This window comes from Suncus etruscus, chromosome 17, assembly GCF_024139225.1.
Source record: "Suncus etruscus isolate mSunEtr1 chromosome 17, mSunEtr1.pri.cur, whole genome shotgun sequence".
In the NCBI taxonomy this organism is placed as follows: Eukaryota; Metazoa; Chordata; class Mammalia; order Eulipotyphla; family Soricidae; genus Suncus; species Suncus etruscus.
The window spans coordinates 10,809,811-10,824,598 of record NC_064864.1 but is presented as its reverse complement, the minus strand read 5'-3'; positions in this window follow the sequence as shown (position 1 = coordinate 10,824,598).

Genomic DNA, 14,788 nt, shown 5'->3' with positions numbered 1-14,788 from the left:
CTCTGCTACCTCTAACGTTTTCAAACAGCAGAAATGGCTGTTGACCTACAAAGGTGAAACAAGCATGCTGTACCTGAAATATTATCAGCCACTGTACAAACTAGATTCTCTTCACTTTCATTAGCACCTGCATCCCAAGATAGTCCGTTGATTCTATTTATTTCCAGTTCTTTCAACCTGTCACAGATAACTTCATTTCTGTCAAGGCAAGTTATTCAAGTTCAATTTCAAAAATTGCTTTCGCCTATAAATAAGCAGTTACATGATTCCCCGTTTTATTTTACATTTAAAATGATTCCGAAGGTTGCCTTCCTGCCCACTTGGCTCATGGTTGTGGGATAAAATTGTCTTTCTGACAGTAATGCTGCCTACCAACATTTTCTTTTAGGCCATGGGCCATCTAACTGCATGTATAAAAAAAGGGGAAATAGAAGAAATGATGTCTTAAAATTCTAGCCACTAAACTTAGTTGAAATTATTTCAAAACTGGAAGGTAAAGTTAGGAAGGTAAAATCCCATTTATCTATGTCTGCCTGGAAGTCCTGTGTTTTTATCCTAAAAATTTCTTGACACAAACTTCCTCTTATTGTAAAGTATAAGACTGAGTGTTCACCTTAATATTACAATTTTTTAATTTAGATAATATTCAGCCTTTATCTTTTCAACTGTGAATTGGCCCTGTGGCCATCATTGGAACATTTCCTCAGGTCGTGAATTTTTATTTTACAACCTCACTCCCAAGATTTTTTTCCCAATGAATAATAATTTCTCACTTCTCTCTTAAAAAATTCTACTAGGGGGGCCCGGAGAGATAGCACAGCGGCGTTTGCCTTGCAAGCAGTCGATCCAGGACCTAAGGTGGTTGGTTCGAATCCCAGTGTCCCATATGGTCCCCCGTGCCTGCCAAGAGCTATTTCTGAGCAGACAGCCAGGAGTAACCCCTGAGCACTGCTGGGTGTGGCCCAAAAGCCAAAAAATAATAATAATAAAAGATAAAAAAATTAAAAAACATATTTAAAAAAATTCTAGGAAATTCTAAAGTAACATTGGATTTTTAATTTTTACAGATTATAGCTTTACTCCTGCTTCTGGGCGCCACCTAGTGTAGAGTCCTAATTAAATAATTGACATTAAATATGCATTATTATTATTATTATTATTAAAAGTAAACTTTTTCCTTGGGTTTTTGGGTCACACCTACCGACACTGGGGTTACTCCTGGCTATGTGCTCAGAAATTGCTTATGGCTGGGGGGGGGGATCATAAGGGACTCCGGGGATCGAACCCAGATCTGTCCTGGACAGCCGCGTGCAAGGCAAATGCCCTACTGCTGTACTATCGCTCCAGCCCCAACTTTCCTTGTTCTGCCATGTAGCATATGCTCTTAAGTCTCATATGATTTTTCAAATTATTGGCAATTCTACGTGTGTGTGTGTGTGTGTGTGTGTGTGTGTGTGTGTGTGTGTGTGCGTGTGTGTGTAGTTACTCCTGGCTCTGCACTCAGGAATCATTCTATTGGATGCCAGAGATTTAACCCAGGTTGGTTGTGTGCAAGACAAACACCTAAACCCACTATCACTCCAGCCCCACATTCATTTTATATATTATTTTCAAAGAAAATCATTCAGATTTTGAGCATTTAGAGGGCATTTTGCAGCAGACCAATTGCACATAGCAAATGTTTAATTTCTAATTTGAATGTAATCATGGAAGGATATTTGATAGTTGCCAAAATGTTATAATCTGAATCTTACTCTGCACTAAAACCAGTTACTTTTTATTTTAATCCTATTATAAGCTTTTGAGCATGTCTATTAGGAAAATTCTCTCAATATCTATTTTACCCTGACAAACTTGGCTTATAATAGTTTACAATCAATACCATCAATACTTTTTTTGTCTCAATTTTCAGTATAAAAAACAAACCATTGGGGCTGGAGAGATAGCATAGAGGTAAAGCGTTTGCCTTGCATGCAGAAGGATGGTGGTTCAAATCCCGGCATCCTACATGGTCCCCTGAGCCTGCCAGGAGTGATTTCTGAGCGTAGAGCCAGGAGTAAACCTGAGTGCCGCTGGGTGTGACCCCCCCCCCAAAAAAAAAAACCATCAGACAAATGCTGATACATAAAGCAGGTCAGTTTGTTTTAAGGCATGGTGCATGTGATGTGAAAAGGGAAATCAGCCCCCCCCCCCCACCAACCTTGGCGGGTGTCCTGCCCCTTAAGGAAGTCGTCACTGCCTCGGCCCCACCTCTACCCCTACCTCACGAATCATTGGTGTTATCGTAGCGGAAGTCCAGCCCTCAAGGACTCTTCTTCCCCTCCCACTTCCCATCTTATATAAGGGGGTGACGAGGGACCCACGAGGTCTTTGGTCCCCTTTCTATTCTGGGGGAACTTTGACCCTGGCCATTTGACTGGTCAGTATTAAAGCACTTTAAAGCATCTGTTGGAACTCATAAGCCTCTTCATTTCTCTGCGCCGGGTAACTAAATTAGGACTTCCGGACCTTTCAGATGCTTCATTGGGAAAACTTAATAGCATGTGGGACATCTCAGATCTGGATGTTTGGGGGGGCGTGTTTCTTTGGGAAGCCACACTCAGCAGTGCTCAGGTTCTGTACTCCTGGTTCTGGGCTCAGAAATTACATCTGGCAGTCTCAGGGAACCATATGGGATGCTGGGGATCGAATCCGGGTTCGTTGCGGGTTGGCCACGTGCAAGGCAAAACTCCCTCCCTCTGTGCTATCTCTCCAGCCCCCAAATCTGGATATTTGATGCCTAACTAACTGGTCCCCCAACTAACCCCAAGTACTATCCAATGTGAACCAAAAACAAACGAGATAAAATGTCTGAATTACTACACAGTATGCCTAACACCTAAAAAAATGTGCTCAATCATTATTGACAATAATTGTTCAACAGTATCTCACAAGGGGAATCATTATCACACTTCGAAGGAACAGTATATCACTGAGAATCTCACTTCTGATCAGAACTGTAATGAACTAGAGTTGGATTCAATGTTTACTTTCATTCTTACACTAATCACCATTGATTAAATAGTAAATCAACTGCAGAAGAGAAGCAATAAAAATCCAAAGGCAGTTGGATTTAAATTTCAAACAGGAGTAACCCAAATATTTCTAGACTTTTACTCTTCACTTTTGGTTTCTTCTGTTATTATTTATAATATTTGTATCAGTATATATTGGGTGGGATTAGGCCACTCAGCAGAGCTCAGGGTTTACTCCTGGAAGGCTCAGGGGATAATATAGGGTGCTGGGGATCGAATCCGGGTCGGTCTCTATGCAAGGCAAACACCCTACCACTGGCCCCTGTGTCAGTATCTTTTATTAGTTCTGTAGGATGGAAGTTTGAGAAAAGGCCAAGTTTTGGAGAGTCCCATGTACTTTTTGCCATTCCCACCAGGGGGAGCTCTGACATCACCTATGGCATGATACTCGGTGAGAGGAGCAAAGTCTCTTGTAAATTTATCATTAGCCTTTCATCAAGATTGGAAAACTAAAGTGTTTTTGACAAATAAGAGTGTACCACTTTATTTCAAAAAAGGACTTTAAACTAGCTAATTTATTAGCATCCTAAGGGAAAAAAGCATAATATAACCTAAGGGCACAGACTCAAACACCTTTCAGGAAAAAAAAACATTGGGGCCAGAGAGATAGCATGGAAGTAAGGCATTTGCTTTGCATGCAGAAGGTCGGTGGTTCGAATCCCGGCATCCCATATGGTCCCCCAAGTCTGCCAGGAGCGATTTCTGAGTGTAGAGCCAGGAGGAACCCCTGAGAGTTGCAGGGTGTGACCCCCCTCCAAAAAAAAAAGAAAAGAAAAGAAAAAAAAAACATCGAAAGGAGCTTCAGTCTATATGGGAAGGCTCATTCTTGCAGTTTCTTAGAGAAACTCCACTTGTAATATTAAAGTAATTAATAATTTTATTGATCTCAGATACATCTTTAATTATAGGGAATGTTTTTAAATATATACTCTTATTGAATAAAGCATATTTCTTTGAAACTAATATTTAAAACTATCTTGTAATTTTGCAAAAGGCAGTAAGATTTTCCTCCCTCCCTCCTTGATTAGAACCACCGCCCTTTTGCATGCAAAGCAAATGCCTTACCTCCATGCTATCTCTCGGGCCCCTGTTTTTTTTTTTTAATTTTTAATGTAATTTTATTTTTATATAACCTAGTAAATATGGTGACTTGCCAGTATCAACTTCAGGCCCCAAAAAAGTCATTTTAAAGATAAATAAAAGTACAAGGGGCCGGAGAGATAGCATGGAGGTAGGGTGTTTGCCTTGCATGCAGAAGGGTGGTGGTTCGAATCCCAGCATCCCATATGGTCCCCCGAGACTGCCAGGAGTGATTTCTGAGCACAGAGTCAGGAGGAGTAACCCCTGAGCACTGCAGGGTGTGACCCCCATCCCATAAAAAAGAGTTATAGTTTGTACTGAAATGTGGGCCAGCAGAAAATTGAGGACTCAAAAGAAAACAGAACTCTTTGGATTTTTTTTTTTTGGTTCTTTGGACCACACCTGTTTGATGCTCAGGGGTTACTCCTGGCTAAGTGCTCAGAAATTGCCCCTGGCTTGGGGGGACCATATGGGATGCCAGGGGATCGAACCAAGGATCTTCTTTGGCTAGCACTTGCAAGGCAGACACCTTACCTCTAGTGCCACCTCACCAGTCCCATCTTTGGATTTTGATTGTTGAGAAAATCAAATATAATTTGGGTCTTAAAATAATAATAAATAGTGGTCATGGGGGTAGAGTGATAGTACAGCGAATAACACTGTAATACCTTACATTTGCATGCTACCAACCTGAGTTTAATCCCCAACATCTCACATGCTTCCTTGAGAAAGCCAGGAGTAATTTCTGATTTTCACAAGATGTGACCAAAAAAATGGCATCATATTTTGTTCAGCAGAAAGAAGCAAATATCTTTGCCTTCCTCAACCCTTCCTCACCTATATTCATTGCAGCACTATTTACAATAGCCAGACTCTGGAAACAACCAAGATGCCCTTCAACAGATGAATGGCTAAAGAAACTGTGGTACATATACACAATGAAATTTTGTGCAGCCATCAGGAGAGATGAAATCATGACATTTTCCTATACATGGATGTACATGGAATCTATCGTGCTGAGTGAAATAAACCAGAGGGAAGAGATAGAGGCAGATTAGTCTCAGTCATCTATGGTCTTTAAAAAAAAAAAAAAGAAAGACATTTTTGCAATAATTCTCAGAGACAAAAGACAGGAGGGCTGGAAGGTCCAGCTCACTACATGAAGCTCACCACAAAGAGTGATGAGTGCAGTTAGAGAAATAACTACACTGAGAACTATCAGAGCAATGTGAATGAATGAGGAAAGTAGAAAGCCTGTCTCAAGTGCAGGTGGGGGTGGGGTGGGGAGGAGGGAGATTTGGGACATAGGTGATGGGAATGTTGTACTGGTGAAGGAGGTGTTCTTTACATGACATGAAACCCAACTACAATCATATTTGTAAAGAAGGTGTTTAAAAATATTAATAAAAAAATGTTGAACATAGGTCAAAATGAAGAAAGAAGAGCTCAGAGTAAAGTGGGATTCCATAACAACATTCCTTCATATAAATACATCAAGTTTTATCTCCATTTAGTTACCAGAAAAATCATTTAATTATTTTAATCATTTGGTCATTTAATAAATCATCTTTATTCAATATTCCATTTGCATGATATTTCCTCCAGTTATTTTTGTTTCTAATATTATTTTCAATAACCATCTCAAATGTTCTTTGCTCTGAGAAATTCTTGACAATCTCTTGTTCGTTTTGCACTTCCAGAATACTAATATGAGATACTTATTCAAAGAACAAGTACAAAATATGTAAGATGCTTTCAATTCAGAAATATATTAAATTACTTTAAAACAACTCCAAGTTAGCTTTTAAAAATGACTTTGAAGGAACTTCATCTGAAAATTTAAAAAGATAACCTAATAACTATGAAACAAAATAGAGTTAAAATGTAAACTCTAGTGGTTCTTTTTATTCAAACTGTCTTCTTGAAGATTGTAGAAATTAGGAGACATCTTTACAAAGAAATGACATTTTTTTTTCTCTCTGAGATATCCAGGAACTCTGGATCCTGGGCGGGCTGCTCCCCCACCTACCAGCCCAAACTCCTTCCCCCATCTCTAGACTTCCAGAAGTCCTGGCAGCCATGCCAGTGATTCAGAGCCACTGCCATGTCTGCCCAGAAGCCAATGCCACAGATTGTTTTAGCTCGCAATAGAGAGGCCAACTAGTTTTCCGTGAAAACTCATGAAAATATCCAACTCAAAGCTGAGCACTGGGACTTCTGGGAGCATTGAGAGGAGGGCAAGTTCCCCTTCTGCAGTTGCACACACAACACACAACTACCGCCATGCCAATGGCCCAGCTTCACTACTACTTTCTCTGTAGAGACTCCCAATAGCCCAAAACTCCAGGAATGCTGTTTTTGTGGCTGAGATCTCCTAGGGCTCTTTGGAGCCAGGGCTGACCCTCAGCCTCCCATGCCTCTACTGAACTTCCAGAAGTACAAACAGCCACGTCCATGATTCACTGCTACCATCATATGAGCTCACTGGCCCAGCTCTGCAGATCTTCGAAGTCTTGGATCGAGCAGCTGATCACACGGCCTCGGGATACCTCCATAATTTTAATACTGACATCTCAGTTGGAATGCACCATATTAGATCTGAAATTATCCCCGAAGTCACCTAAGCTTAACAAACAAAATAAAAAAAGAGAAAGCTCACTAGCAATAACTAACTAAACCTTCAGTTCATGGTATAAATGACCCCAGTGTGAGATATGACAATTTTCACTAATTTTCTTTTTGTAAAGTTTTATTTGATAATTCCACTACCATTTAGTAGTGACAAACAATATTAAGTAAATTATTCGTACCTGCCAAGGGCAAGTTTTGGGGTGGGAGGGAAATTGAGGACAATGGTAAAGGGAATGATACAATGATACAATGATACAATGGTGGTGGGACTGGTGTTGGAATATCAAAATGCCAAAAATAACTCTTATGAGCAATTTTGTAAATAAATGATGTCTAAAATAAAGAAAAATTTTAGAAGTGACATTGACCTGATATATAAATATATATATATAATAAATATATATAAATAAATAAATATATATAAAGGATATAATGAGATTTTTTTCCAATCAAAAACAAATAAAAAGAAATTGCAGAGGTCAGAGAAGGGAGTAAGGAAAGTCACTGGGAAAAGAAAAATGAAAGGTGCTAGTTTACCTAACACTAGTGTTATTCATGAAGAAGGGGGTATAGGAGAATGAGCGGAGAGAGAGAGAGAGAGAGAGAGAGAGAGAGAGAGAGAGAGAGAGAGAGAGAGAGAGAGAGAGAGAGAGAGAGAGAGAGAGAGAAACCACCCAGCAATGCATAGCCTACTTTTGGGTTATCCCAGTGGTGCGCAGTACTATCAAATTGCACCAAGTATTATTTTTTTTTTTGGGTCACACCCTGCGGTGCTCAGGGGTTACTCCTGCTGTCTGCTCAGAAATAGCTCCTGGCAGGCACGGGGGACCGTATGGGACACCAGGATTCGAACCAACCACCTTTGGTCCTGGATCGGCTGCTTGCAAGGCAAACGCCGCTGTGCTATCTCTCCGGGCCCCACCAAGTATTATTTCAATGTCATTCTTCATGCCCAAACCTAGCCATCTACTAGCTCCATTTCCAACCCATGCTCTAGAACAGTGGTCCTCAAACTATGGCCCGCGGGCCACATATTGTATTTGTATGTTTTGTTTCTTCATTGCAAAATATGATATATGCAGTGTGCATAAGAATTCGTTCATAAGTTTTGTTTTTACTAGAGTCAGACCCTCCAATGGTCTGAGGGACAGTGAACTGGCCCCCTGTTTAAAAAGTTTCAGGACCCCTGCTCTAGAATCAGCCAAATCACTCTAATTTACATCCTTTATTGGGCCACTCTCTTCTTGGAATGCTTCCCACTGCTTGAATTTTTTTTCCTCCAAGATAAACTCAACTTCTCATAGCATCAAAGGCCCATTCAGAGTATTGTCTCTTCTGAGGAGCCAGCCAAGATTAGAAGTTCTCTTCATTGTAGCCCAGAGAATGCCATTCACCTTCAAATGGGTCTTCAATTCACTTGCTATAAATCTTTCCGCTTAGGCTACAAAGTCTTTTCTGTTTCCTTTCTAATGGTTATGGGATGGGTGAAGGAAGAAAGGAAGGAATGAACACCTATTAAAGGATCAGAAATTCTGGGGCCAGAACAATAATAGTTCAGAAGGTAGGGCTGTCACCTTGAATATATCCAACACAGATTTGATCCTTTGCATTCCATATAGTCCCCCATGCCCCACCAAGAATGATTCCTGAGTCCTAAACCAAGAGTAGCCCCTGAGCATCTCCGGATGTGGCCCAAAATCTTAAAGTAAAATTAAGAGCCATGGGGGAGGAGCTACCATAAATTATAATCCTTACTCTTTTTTCTATAAACATTCCTTTTTAAAAAAGGATTATAATTATTTAAGCACAATGATTACAGACATGTTTGTATTTGGGTTTCAGTCATAAAAGAACACTCCCTGGTGCTGGAGAGATAGCATGGAGGTAAGGCATTTGCCTTGCATGCAGAAGGACAGTGGTTCGAATCCCAGTATCCCATATGGTCCCCCGAGCCTGCCAGGAGTGATTTCTGAGTGTAGAGCCAAGAGTAACCCCCCCTGAACACTGCCGGGTGTGATCCAAAAACCAAAAAAAAAAAAACAAAAAACACCCCCTTCACCAGTGTAACCTTTCCACCACCTATGCCCCCCATCTCTCTCCTCCCCCACTTTCTGCCTGTAGTCGAGACAGGTATTGTGCTTCTCTCATTCATTACCACTGTCATGATAGTTGTCGGTGTAGTTATTTCTCTAACTGCACTAACCACTCTGTGATAAGCTTCATATCATGGGCCGGTCCTTCCAGCTCTCATCACTATTGTCACTGGGCATTATTACAATAATGTATTTTATTTTTCTTAAAACCCATAGATGAGTGAAACTATTCTGTATCTCTCTCTCTTTCTCCGACTCATTTCACTTAGCATTATAGTTCCCCTGTTCATCCATGTATAGGAAAATTTAATGACTTCATTTTTCCTGACATCTGCATTGTATTCCATTGTATAAGATGCCTGACAACAGATGAGAGGCTAGGATCCTTATTCTTAAGGAATTTAAGAATTTAAGATGAAGAGATGAATGGAAAAGCGTTTCTGGAGATATTGCCTGTATTAAACAAAGACATAGGAGAGACATAGAAAGGGACTCGTTTTGAGTGTCTCCTCTTACTTCCACAAAGTCAGCAAGTTCCTTTAGAAGCCAGGGATGCGGGCCCGGAGAGATAGCTCAGCAGCGATTGCCTTGCAAGCAGCTGATCCAGGACCAAAGGTGGTTGGTTCGAATCCCGGTGTCCCATATGGTCCCCTGTGCCTGCCAGGAGCTATTTCTGAGCAGACAGCCAGGAGTAACCTCTGAGCAACGCTGGGTGTGCCCCCCCCCCCAAAAAAAAAAGAAGCTAGGGATGCCACTCAGTGGTAGAGCTGTTTTGTGTATCTGAGGCCTTGGATGGAGTCAGCCCTTTCCTCAAAGTGTATCTTGAAAGAAAAACACAAGGTAGGTAACTATCCAGGCAATGCCTAGATTTAGCACCAATGGTGCAGCTAGGGCCCAAGATCATAGAAAGCAACACTGGAGTTTTGAATTTCACTACTACCCATCACATCCTCACTTGCATCTTCTAAGAATGAGGGTCCAAATGTACCTACAACGGCCCTTATGATGAATCTTTAATATATATTGGACCCTTCCTTTTTTTGTTTGTTTTGGGGCCATACCTGGTGATACTTAAGTGTTATTCCTGGCTCTGTGCTCAGAAATCACTCCTGGCTCAGGGGACCATATGGGATGCTGGGAATCAAACCTAGGTCTTTTCTGGGTCAGCCTAGTGCAAGGCACATGCCCTACTGCTGTGCTATTACTCCAACCCCATATTCTGGACCCTTCCTATAAAATCCTCTTTGTAATTGGCCTTTGAAGATTAACTTCATCAGATAATATCTCAGATTTCACTTTCTTTTATTTGTATTTTCTGAAATATTTTTGTTCACCAATTTATTCTCAAATAAGGGGCTGGAGTAATAGCACAGTGATAGGGTATTTGCCTTGCACACACTACCCCAGGAATGACCCGGATTTGCTCCACAGCATCTCAGATGATCCCCCGAGCCTTCCAGGAGTGATTTCAAACCCCCATCACAGATAAACAAAACAAAACAAAAACAAAAAAAAATCATAGAAGCCCTGATGGTACAATAAAAATAATTTTGCTACATGTTCGATGCATGCTGACAATTGATTTTTGTTTTGTGTTTGTGTTTGTGTTTATTTTAGGGCCATCCCTAGCAGTGCTCAGAATTTAGTCCTGGCTCTTCACTCAGTATCACTGCTGACTGGGCTCTGGGATTTGTTGGATTACTGGTACTAACCTATTCAGTATTCATATTCCACCCTAGGGTATGATCTGTTGATGGGATTATTGGATTATTCCCCACTTGGTATTCCTTCTCCACTTTAGGATGTGGCCCAGTTCTTACAAATAGAAGCCTGGGTTTCAGGGGAAAAAAAGGACTCATTTTTCTTCTGTTTTCCTCCACTAAGCTGCTTTCCTTCTAAGGAGCAGAAGGCGTGTGTGGTGGGATTCCTGGCTTGAATGTTGGAACTCCTGAACCCATTCTTGCACCCTTTCGCTATGTGGATTATTTCTGCTTTGATGTTTGCTTCCAGACCCATGTCTCATCAGATCCTAGTTTTAGAGAGCATGGAGCTCTGTTTACAGAAAATGAACCCCAGTCAAATGCATACAAAGCAAGCAGCTACCCATTTTACTATGATCCCAGCCCCCAGCAGTTTTTTGTTGTGATTGTTATTTTCGTTATAAAATGTGCTCTTTGATTTGTTTGGTGTATTCTACTATCTAATAAAGAAATGATGCTATGCATCTATTTATAGTTATTCTTCCTTTCTTCCCTCTCTGCCACCAACCTAAATAAATATTTGAGAAAAACCAATGTCAGAGGGCAGACCAGCAAGTTTAAAAACCTGAAATATTTCATTTCATTTTATTTTATGGTAATTCCGTTTTATTTCATTTTTTTGTTTTTCTTTCTATTTTTAATAACTTTGCTTTTTGTCATCTTGAAACAAATGTATTATGATGAGTTACGTGGACTAGGTGATGCATTTTCTTTAAATAAAAAATGATTTTAAAAAGCCGGAAATAAAGTGGCATTTTATTTGTTTGTATATTTGCATATACACAATGAGGCAGTTCTGGGACTGGAATTGAGTCAGGAGGCAGTGGAAGAATAAGGGGAACAGAGATGTTTGGTGGGGTTGAGTCATATCAGAGGCTCTAGTGATATCTGAGAAAAGGCTGACATCTGATTTACATGTTAGCACAGGTTTCTCTGGGGGAAGATGAAATGCAGGATCAAACACAGAAGCAAGGAAACTATTTGGGAAGCTATTATCATAATCCAGATCAAGGAAATGATTGGCACTTGTGAAGAATGGAAGAAAAATTGGCAGAAAATCTCATTCATTCATGATTTATTCTAAAGGTAGGATGGATGGGATTTGTGGACAAATTGGATATAGAATGTGAGAGAAAGAGGAAAGATGGTTGCAAGGCTCTTGACTTAAGCATTTACTGAGATGTTCTCCAGATTGCTGTAGGAGGAGAGCAAAACCTATAATTATGCCCCAAATTAGCAACCTCAGAGAGCTAGACCTATTATTAAAGCACAATAATAATTGAAATTGTATGATAACCACACGTGAATTTACATACAAATATCTATGAAAAACAGAAGCTTAAGAAAGACTTTGATGCAAATAAGAATTTGAAAATAAAAGTGGCGCCTCTCGAATCATCGATAAAGGAAAAATAATTCAAAGTATTCAGAACTGAAACAACTAAAAAAAAAAAAAAACCAGCTTGGCAGAAAGAACAGTGTTAATACCTACTACTTACCTGATATTTCACGAGTTGAATTTTCTCTGGCTCCATACCCTGACCTGCAAAATGTAAAAACACTGAGCAGATACTTTCTGGTAAAAGTGAAGATCACATTTTTGTTGGACTCTTAAGTTGGCAAAAATTTTTATAAGTATAATACAGAAACCATACTTTTTACTCCCTTAAAGAAAAAAAAACAGACTGCATATAGATAACCCAAATATAAAACCAAAACTTAAGTAAGAAACTGGGAAAGGAATATTTGCAAGTGTATAAGATTTCATTTATTTGTGTGTGTGTGTGTGTGTGTGTGTGTGTGTGTGTGTGTGTGTGTGTGTGTGAAAGAATAGGGTTTTTTTTCTGTGCTATCGCTCTGGCCCCTAGAACATATTCTTTTTTTTTTTTAATTATCTTTATTTAAGCACCATGCTCACAAACATGTTTGTAGTTGGGTTTAACTTTGTTTAATCACATACAACTTTGTTTATTTACTTTAATATTTGTGGGGTACATTCCCTGTAATGCATATGTCTTATCCCTGTATCTGCATTCAGAAATCACTCCTGGTGATGCTTAGAAACCATATGGGATGCCAGCGATTGAACCCAGGTGAGCCCTGTGCAAGGCAAGTTCCTTACCCATTGTACTATTGCTCCAGTAATATAAAAATGTATTTTTAAAATAATTCAAAATTTTCTTGTCAGATTTTCTTTTCTATGGCAGAGTGCCCTCCTTTCCTGCTAGGTCCCAGCACCCTGAAAGACTGACCTCTTGCCATATCAATGGGTCCAACTTCACATCTCCTGAACTTGATGCCTTCCCTCCACCCACCCTTATAGGACAGCTCTAGTCATCAAATCTCACACTGCTCAATTATGCTTCCTGCCACTGCATGAAGAGGATTGGGAAAGCAAGAATAAACACCCAGACTAATCCCTTAAAGACTCTGAGGGGGCTATATTACTAAGACTCACTCACTCTCAGCACAGCTGGAGCAGAGCAAAACCAGTAGGGAGGTGTTGCATTAAAGCCCTTTGAACGGGCTTGGATGGTGGTGGATGGAGATGGAGGCCTTTCTCCTCCAGCCCAGGACAGTGTTTCTGCAACCCCCTTCAGCTGGCGGGTCTACTGGTTCAGGGTGTTGGCAAGGAGACAATCCACTCACAGGCAGGCTTCAGGAAATATCATCTTTATTCAGGCTACATTTTATGGCTAAAGAACTCTGAATATACTAAAAGCCATTTAATTATAGAATTTGTGCATGTGAATTTTATGGTAGATGAATATATTTTAATAAAGTTTTAAAATTTCAAAAAGAATGTAGTGATAGTTTGGAACATAAAGCAATAATGTTTAATGTTAATGATAATGTTTAAGCCAGGTAACTATCCTTTTGCTTGTTTGTTTTGGTTTTTAGACCACACTTGAGGATGGTCAGGAGTTATCCTGGCTCTGTACTCAGTAATTCTCCTGACAGTCTTGGGGGACCATACGGAACATCAGGGATCGAATTTAGGTCAATGGTGTGCAAGGTAAGCACACTATATTATCTCTCTGCCCCCAAAACAATTTTAAATTATTCATTGGCAGAGGGCAGGGGATTGGACCAGAGCTGGCAGTGCTTCAGAATTTACTCTTTGCTGACTTAATCCTTACTTCTTTTTTTTTTTTTTTTTTTTTTTTTTTTGGTTTTTGGGCCACACCCTGTGACGCTCAGGGGTTACTCCTGGCTATGCGCTCAGAAGTTGCTCCTGGCTTCTTGGGGGACCATATGGGACGCCGGGAGATCGAACCGCGGTCCGTCCTAGGTTAGTGCAGGCAAGGCAGGAACCTTACCTCCAGCGCCACCGCCCGGCCCCTAATCCTTACTTCTTGCTTACTCTGACTCCTCAAGGCTCATCCTTGTTTGAAAGATCATGAGTGACCCTAGGAATTAAGCAGGGGTGAGCAGCATGCAAAGCAATCACCTTATATACGCCCTATACAATCTCTTGAGCCATTGTTCTATATTTTTTTGGCACTTTAAAGTTTAATTCTTTAGTCTACAGTACACTATAGTTGCTTAAACTATAAACTACCCGTAAATACAGGGTATTGTGGAATCCAGTGCAAAATAATTTATTCAGGGTTGACTATATATTTACCCTCTTTTTTTTCTTTTTTGGACCACACTCAGCTGTGCTCAGATTTTTTTTGTGTGTGTGTGGTTTTTGGGTCACACCCGGCAGTGCTCAGGGGTTACTCCTGGCTCCATGCTCAGAAATTGCTTTTGGCAGGCACGGGGGACCATATGGGACGCCGGGATTCGAACCGATGACCTCCTGCATGAAAGGCAAACACTTTACCTCCATGCTATCTCTCCAGCCCCTGCTGTGCTCAGATTTTACTCCTGGCTCTGCTCTCAGAAATCACTCCTGGTAGGCTCCAGGGACCTTATAGGATGTTATAAGGTTCTTATAGGACCTTATAGGGGATCGAACCCGGGTCTGTCTGGGTCTGTCTGAGACCAAGGCAAATACCCTACCACTTTTCAATCACTTTGGCCCCCACTTTCCCTTTCTTTTATGCTGAATTTTCGACTTGCAATTCTCTATGCCTCTCTCTTCTCCCTACCCAGCATTTCATATTTAAAAGATCTGAAAATAATTTCAAGAGGCTTAATGTTC